A 7,555-nucleotide genomic window follows, 5' to 3' on the forward strand; every position below is an offset into this window, starting at 1 on the left:
TTTTAGAATATGAATGATAGGATCAAGAGGCCTCACATAATTTTCATTATGTTCTTCCTGGTTCCTCCACGACCACAATGCATGACACACTATAATCCAAGTGTCACTCTAATCATTAGCACCCATGCCACTGTAGTTGATATTAATCCTTACCCACTTGGTCATACCTGTTGAGAAAAACTCCATACTAATATCACTTAGAATCAGACTTTTCCAAACCTACATGCATTTTGGACAGTCCCGCAACGCATGCAGATTGGTTTCACAGACAGCTCCACAAAACTTGCATCCCACACTTCCGAGGCCTTTCATTTTTTCATAACTATTCAATTGTATTATTTTAAAAGGAGTTAGAATAAAATGTCAAATATTTCTAAGACTTTGGGTTTTTTTACCTTTATCAATTTAATTTCTTTTTCTTTTCAATTTTGTTCAGTAAATTTCAAATATTTAATTCGATATGTCATAGAGTAATGTTGATTAAATTCGATTGATTCACATTCCTTAATCACAATCACGATTAAACATAATTGTTTTCGTTAATTCGTGTAATATTTAGCCATTTGCTTAATTCAAAAAATAAGAGCGTGTAAACTATACAATATCAATTACTCTTGTTTAATTGATATCGTAATCAAATAGGGATCGAATCCACTTAGAAAATTGGTAAGGTATTAACCTGTGATAAGTCGAAAATTAAAATAGTAAACTAGCTTTTTAATATTATTTGATATCAAATTCTCTTAATCAAAATCATAATCCAAAACCTAAATCCCCTTTGTTTCATTTTATTGGCTAAAATAATTTAAGAGTCCTTACAATACAACTCGAGTGTCGTTTCCATATACTCTACCATTATAAGCTCGTTTTTAACCATGTGCGACAACAGATAAAAATTGTGATTAATTACACCTCGATGCATTTTTAATATCAGCTTTGCTATTCTTACGCCATTTTTTACACCAATACATACACCGTATATACTGTTCACTGTATTTATACGATGAACAGTGCTTTTTTAATAAAATAATATTATTTTAAAAAAATATATTTTATTTAAAAAAATATATTTTTAAAATATATTTTATTTAAAAAAATATATTTTTAAAATATATTTTATAATACAAATATAAGACTATGTTATTAACCAACTTCACAACTATACTAACCACAAAAATATAAGTCATTAACTAATTATTTTACTTATAATTCATTAACCACTTTCACTATTTTATTAACCAATAAATACATATTATTAAGTATTAACCATGTTCTGACACTAAATTATAAATATATTAACCAAAATTTACACTCTATTAACCAACTTTATTTTACTATTTAATATTTTTTTAAATTTAAGAATTCATTAACCAAGTTATGATCTGTATTAACTAATTTTATAAATAATTAATCAAATTCTGTAATATATATATATATATATATATATATATATATTAATATATTAATTTTTGTATGTCAAAATATATATTAACCAAATTTCAATATTTTATAACCATAAACCAAAATAGTTTTAGAAAAAAATAGGTTAAAAAAAAATATATGGAAAACACTGTTCAATTTGTGAATAGTGTCTACGGTATGAGTGTAAATGGCGCATGAATACGATTTTTCTTTTAATATATCTATGAAAATGATTAGTAATAGAGTAAGTAGCGTGACGCAATTAGCCACCACTTCCTTTATGCAAGGTAGTAGTTGAAAGAAGAAGAAGAAAGACTAAAAAAATCATAGAGAAAATTGTCTAAATTATTATGGCTACTTTGCTATGGACACCTTCCAATTCCTACTCCCTCAATCTCAACAGAAAACAATCTCCTATCAAACTGAACGCAAACCCCTCTCTTCACTTCAACCCTCGTTTTCGTTTCAACACATCAATCTCTTGCAATTCTACCAATCACAACAACGATACAAAACCACAACCTCAACCCGAAACCATTCAACTTTACTCCCAAATCGAAAGGTTCTTTCTCTTTAACCTAACAACTTTTCTTTTCTTTCATTCTTCATAAACACTTTCTTTTTACACCTACGATTCTTTAATTGGAATCCTAAAAATGATTGAGAATTAATCAAATTAGTGTATTGATAATAAAACTTATTTGTTATAAATTTAATATATCTTGTGTTTGTGGTTTGTGGATTTCTTTGCAGATTAGTTACTACTTCTGCTAGACAATCACAAGATGCATGGGGTTCTGCAGATTGGACTGAAGTGGAGGTAATTATATACTACCAACCAGGCAATGAAGCACAGACTCTGACACGGACACAGACACTCTGACACCGATAATGTTAAAACATAGGACACTGACACGAACACATTTTGAAAAATGCGTGTTACTGATATTTCTATTTTCAAAAATCTTGGTAAATGCTGATTGTATAATTTCAGGGATCATGGATTCTCAAACCCAAAAGCACCAAACCCAATTTTGTTGTACATTTTGTGGGGGGTATATTTGTAGGAGCTGCACCTCAGCTTACCTACCGCTGGTTCCTTGAGCGCCTAGCAGAAAAGTAAGTCCCCGTGGTATGATTATTAAATGCATATATTGATTTGTTAGAGTAGAATTTTTGAATGAATATGTTTGTTCTAGGAAATATTTCATATTTGGATCATTTGAGGCTCATATATGTAGGATCTATAGTTGAAAAAATAGCTAACTTTAAAACCATTTGTTACTAGGGGTGTATTGGTCATTGCAACTCCATATGCTAGTGGGTTTGATCACTTCTTCATTGCAGATGAAGTGCAATTTAAATTTGACCGGTGCTACCGCACACTACAAGAAACAGTAAGCCTCAACTCATTATCCCAGGGCCGGCTTCTTTGTTTTTCTAATTTTCAAAGAATTCATTACAAATACTCATTGTTTCAGGTCAAAGAGCTTCCAATTTTTGGTGTTGGCCATTCTCTGGGATCGCTTGTCCACCTTCTGATTGGTATATTGATAATCATCTGTTAAACTTGATTGTAAAAAGTAACTTGATTTGTAGATACTGAATTAGATTTGTTATATAACCAGGGTCAAGATATGCAGTGCAAAGATCTGGAAATGTTCTCATGGCTTTCAATAACAAGGTATTCATCCAACAATCAACAGAAATACTGGAAGAAGGATGAAATATATACGACTGAAAATAAATCAGATTTGAATAAGATTATTCAGAACTTTCTGATCTAAACTTATTCATGTTGTCATTCGTAATTCCTAACAATTTTTCACACGTATTTTCTGAAGGTTTCCTATGTAAGACTTTGTAATCTAATCATTATTGACTAAATTTCTTTTCATTGATGCAGGAAGCTAGTTCGGCTATTCCCTTGTTCTCTCCAGTTCTTGTTCCAATGGCTCAAAGCTTTGGTCCACTTCTATCAGATATTTTTTCTTCACCAACTCTACGAGCCGGGGTCAGTATTGCTACATAAATATCTTTCCTGGGAATGGAGGAAGGCACCTAGTAATATTTTCTAAGAGAAATATTAACAACCTCTCTTGAGGTATGTGAAATAGAATTTGGCTCCTTTTCTGTTTAGTGTCATATTACAATAACCTTCCCTTCAGGTTGACTGAAAACACTAAATATCCAAATGGTCTTTTTTCTTTTCAAATCTTTCTTGTATATTTGGATACACTAAAACCATTTCCACTCAAACTCTTAGACACCTCGCTTAAGGTATTACTGAATCTATGTCAAAGACTGAGACCTTTTTAAGAAAGTAAAACGTTCATGCAGTAAACACGTTATATTTTCTTAAAAAATGAAACATTATTATAATACCTCTTGCATTGTTTTTTCTTACAAAGCCCTTTGAAAGGTAGAGTAAGAAATTCAATTGCAGAGCCGTACCATCTGATTGAAAGATGAAATCAACTAGGAGTTTCATAAGGGAGGTTGTTGTTATATGATATTAAAGACTAAGAGTCAAGTGCTATGTCAAAAACATGAGTCTTTATCATTTGACCATGTCTCAGTAGAGCTGACTATAATTTCCCTCAAGTGCAAATCAACCAATACAGAAATTGCATGAAAGAAATTAACAATGTTTCATGGATGGGAAGGTTGGTGCAGTAAGAGTCAGTTACAGCACTGGAAACAATATGGGTGGTCTTTTCATTTGACCATATATCAGGAAAATGCTTTAAATTTCCTTGTTCTTTCATATCTAGGAGAAAATTGTTGTTGATTTAGATATTTTTTCCAGCACTAACAACTAACAAGTACCGATACTACTTTGCACAATATTTATTTTACTTCTTTACATGACCAATCCTAGATTCATGAAACACTTGCAGGCGGAGATGACTTTGAAACAATTAGGAAATGTTAGCCCTCCCATTATGAAACAGGTTCTTCCGTTAGTTGAGCAGCTGCTTCCCCTGTACATGGATTTAGCCAAGGGAAGAGAAGATTTTACTCCAAAGCCTGAGGAGACCCGTCGACTTGTATGTGACAATTCTGATTACTACTATTTTTCCAGCAATTTTATCATTGTAATGTGAAGGGTTTGTTTATCTATCGTATTTTCATAATCTGTCAGCATTTCATTTCATATCTAATGTTCCCGAGCATATTTATTTGTTTAGACTTAAGAGTAAGAGTACATTCTGTTTGTATTATATTGCTAAATTCTAATTAACATGAATGTTGTGACTAGTTTCTTTGGCTGCATCAATTTTTTAGGATGGTTTGATAACATCTTTAACTTAACATCGTTTTAAGTTTAGTTTCTTAATATTTTTTATTTAACAGCTAATTTTCAAGATCCCTTTTATGATTTACCCCTTCCCCCTATATAAATATATAATTAATAATGCAGATGATTTCCTGAAACAATTCAGAATCCTTTGATCATTTCAACTCTATTTATTTATTGAGTTTCTTTCTTGATTTTGCTTATAACTTATAAATTGTTTTTGAATTCTTCAGATAAAATCATACTATGGCGTATCCAGAAATCTTCTCATCAAATTCAATGATGATTCAATAGACGACACCTCTACGTTAGCACAAGTGCTCAGTTCCGAAGCAGCCATAAGCTCTGTACTAGACATGTCAATACGCAAGTTGCCTGGAGATCACGTTCTTCCATTGCAGCAGGTAGTTTTAGTAGATTTAAATGAAATTGTAATGGGGCTATGATCCGTATCTGTAATTATTATTACACACCTTGCAGGCACTCCCAGATGTTCCACCAGCAATGGCTAATGCAGTTAATCGTGGAAGCGAGCTTTTGTCGAATCTTACCTTAGGAACACCATGGGAGTCAGTTGCCAAAGAAGTAGGGAACACACTAGGCATGGATTCAACAAACAACATCCTTCGCGCGCAAGTATCAAAGGAGATGGATGTTCTTGTGGATGTGATCTCATCTTGGATAGCCTCCAATGCAGGGCCTAAACTTCTGAGGCCATAATTTCGTTTACAAATGCAAGCAGAAAGAGATGCTTTGTAGAAATATATAGGAAGAATCAAAGTTGGCACTGACACTTTTCATTCTCTCTTTAGAATGTCATTGATGTTAATCCATACAAGTAAAGCAAATAGGTCACTGTCAATCACCCGTTGCTGTAAAAAATGATCAACAATTTACAGAAATAGTTGTGACATTGATATTATTGGTTCTGTATAAAATCCATTGAATTATTCAAATAACTAGAATTTCCCCTAAATTTTTTCAACAACAATATTTTTTTCGTTTAAAATCAACACGGAGGTCATTATGCACCACTATCGCCTTGACTATCATTTATTTAGTCTTAAAATAATTATTTCCTCACACTTTTAAAGTTAGATGTTGAGAGTATTTGCTGTAATGTGTGTAATCTTATTAAACACAAGTGTGTTCCCTTTCCAAAAACTGATGAAATTATTACTATTGCTTCATTTTCAATTCTTATTAAAAATTATTACTATTGCTTCATTTTCAATCAATTCATATTAATTTGTGAGGCCTCTCTATTGTTTCAAATATATCAGGCGTCCGCTAGTTTCTAACTATTGAATATGAGAATGTATTGTGTTATTGAAAATGTTGAAAACATCCTATCATAATTCTTAAATATACAAAAAGAATCAATTACAATAAATATCAATATCTCATCACTCCCACTCAAGATGGAGCATATTTATCTTATTAATCCACTTTGTCACATATTAAATATACAAAAAGAATCAATTACAATAAATATCAATATCTCAATACTCCCCCCTCAAGATGGAGCATATTTATCTTATGAATAAATATCAATATCTCAATACTCCCACTCAAGATGGAGCATATTTATCTTGTGAATCCACTTTGTCACATACTATGTAAGTTATGCTAGGGCTTCAAAGATAATGAGAATATCTCTTTACACCCCTTAATTCTCTCGGTTATAGGGCGAAATTTCAATGATGCCTCCTGTTTTCGTAGATGCACATTAGAAAATATCTTTTTTTTCAAAAAAATTGTTTCTTTCCGTAGGTATATCTATGGAAGCGTTAAAAAATATATTAAATGTTGGCTTAACTCAAATTAGTTCAGTTCAGCAATTGCTTCGTAGGTACATCTACAAAACGTGTTAAAAACAGAGTGTTCCATAGATGTACCTACAGAACACTCTGTTATCTTTTTAAATCACATACACTTCACTCCAAAACTCAATTTTTATAACAAAAAGGAAAAAAAAAATCAAATTATAGTAAATTAAAGTAATGCAATTTAAAATCAATTGTTGGATGCAAAGTAACGTACATGAATGCATCAAAATACAGATATAAAAAAAATCACAGGCATCACTATTGTGTGTGGCGGATAACATTCTGCGCCTCTCCTCTGCCTCTGGCCCCGCCTCCGCCTCTGCGTCCACCACGCCGTCTGTTGGCTACTCTGCCTCTACCGTCAAGTGCCCCACTTGTCCTGGCACGATGTCGATGGTACAAAAATGCCTCCTTTGCAAGCCTAATCAAACCATCAACACGCCTGACATCAGACCCCTCAGGAACGAAACCATCTGCAATATCTGCCCGCCCCATGTCAGCTATCTGACGACACCGAGGAAGAACATCCTGAGTGTGGTCCAATTGAGCCTGATGAGTCCGCAAAATCTCCTTGTGGGCTGGTCTGAGCGGTGATCTCAGTGCAGTGAAAATCATGTATGAGTGTGACACTCGGTTAGAGCTGTCAAAATGGGCTAACATATATGGGCCGGCCCGCCAGGCCCGAAAAATTATAGGGCTTGGACCTTAAAATTAGAGCCCATATTTTTTGGGCCTTTTTAGCCCAACCCTAAAAAAGCGCGCTACCCATTAGGGATAGTCCATATGGGCCGTGGACAGCCCATTAGGCCCGCATAATTATAGAATTAAAATATATATATATATAAATATTTATATTGTTTACTCCAAAATATCATATTGATTTTTCTCTCCTCACTAAATTTTATCTCTATTCTATTTGATCTTTCACTTTTAAATATAATACATTAATATAATCAACATTCTTAGATTGTATTATATTAGTTTTTCTGTTATTTTAAATATT

General features: G+C 32.6%; 1 pseudogene; it reads left to right on the forward strand.

Moving 5' to 3' along the window:
• The first annotated feature begins 1,668 nt into the window (after nt 1-1,668).
• LOC131624494 (uncharacterized) lies at nt 1,669-5,661 on the forward strand (annotated as a pseudogene).
• Nucleotides 5,662-7,555: the final 1,894 nt, after the last annotated feature.

The sequence above is a fragment of the Vicia villosa genome, unplaced genomic scaffold, assembly GCF_029867415.1.
Source record: "Vicia villosa cultivar HV-30 ecotype Madison, WI unplaced genomic scaffold, Vvil1.0 ctg.000131F_1_1_1, whole genome shotgun sequence".
NCBI classification, from domain to species: domain Eukaryota; kingdom Viridiplantae; phylum Streptophyta; class Magnoliopsida; order Fabales; family Fabaceae; genus Vicia; species Vicia villosa.